The following is a 1,246-nucleotide window of genomic DNA, read 5'->3' on the forward strand; positions in this document are numbered from 1 at the left end:
CCAAGCAGAGCCAACTTGATTAATCAAGTGATCCCCCTGTGGTGGTTGTGGGGGCCGAGGGGGGATCGAGGATCAGGAGTCCTTGGGAACGCTAGCTGGGGTTGCGGCTGCGATCCTGTGATGGGCCAATGGGTACTCTCTATCGCCGGAGTGGAATTAGGCACAGACGAGACACGTATCAATTGGAAAAACAGAGGTAGATTTACTTACACTGTAGAGTCGTATACAGCGCAGGCAATCGTAGTTGCAACAATTATCGTTAATTGAGGAGCTCTTGTAGACCGGGTAGCTCGGGTCTAACTCGGGCATGCAACATGGAGGATATGTCACAAGGCTTCACCGACGGGGAGTCGTTAGCAGGTGATCAAGCTGCTGGAGTTCCACTCCAGGGGGAATCGCGGAGTTCTCCAACTAGGGCGGAAACGCCCCTAACCTTTTATACGGCTAGCAAGCCAATTGCCAGCCGCCACGTGGGAATAATTTAACTTCGGCCAATCGTGTAATGCAAATCTGCATTTCCTCGGCGGGAACTCTGTCCACGCCGGAACTCTTCACCATGCCGAGACTTCCCCTGCCTTACTGTGCCTTGTGCTGGAAAGTTCTACTGTGTCGAGGCACTGATCCAAATCAGCTCTCACATGCCCCCTTGCCGAAGACACAGTTGAGACTTGAAGCACGTGCACGCCATCCAAGTTATCGCTCCTTTTTAAAGATAACTGGCTACGTACAAAAGTATACAACGACAGTAGTTCATCCTCTACAGATTGAATCAAATAGTAACCAACACACATACACATACACATCAATACATTGGTCACAAAAAGTTCAATCACGAGGAGTTCAATAGGTGTCATGGCGGAGTCACACGTCAGACGACCTCTGCGTCTCTCTCTCTCTCTCTGGATCTGCTTCTGACACGTATTTCGAACCTCGGGTAAACCTGTAGAAAGAAGAACTCTTAGACACTATTAATTAACTTATGTAACAAGGAGAAATGCAAAGTGCTGCACCTAGGGAGGAAAAATGTCCAGCACACCTACAGCCTAGGGAATGACCTGCTGGGTGGCATGGAACTGGAAAGGGATCTTGGAGTCCTAGTGGACTCTAAGATGAACATGAGTCGGCAGTGTGACGAAGCCATCAGAAAAGCCAATGGCACTTTATCGTGCATCAGCAGATGCATGACGAATAGGTCCAAGGAGGTGATACTTCCCCTCTATCGGGCGCTGGTCAGACCGCAGTTGGA

The 1,246-nt window shown here is 49.8% G+C and overlaps 1 long non-coding RNA gene across 1 annotated transcript in view; it reads right to left on the reverse strand.

The window, feature by feature from the left end:
• Positions 1 to 707: 707 nt before the first annotated feature.
• LOC112550476 overlaps positions 708 to 1,246 on the reverse strand; it is a 110,224-nt gene continuing 109,685 nt past the window's right edge. The window contains exon 3 of the long non-coding RNA XR_003094352.1: positions 708 to 940. This is a non-coding gene — a long non-coding RNA (uncharacterized LOC112550476). The remainder of the gene's footprint in view (positions 941 to 1,246) is intronic.

The sequence above is a fragment of the Alligator sinensis genome, unplaced genomic scaffold, assembly GCF_000455745.1.
Source record: "Alligator sinensis unplaced genomic scaffold, ASM45574v1 scaffold358_1, whole genome shotgun sequence".
Lineage (NCBI taxonomy): Eukaryota > Metazoa > Chordata > Crocodylia > Alligatoridae > Alligator > Alligator sinensis.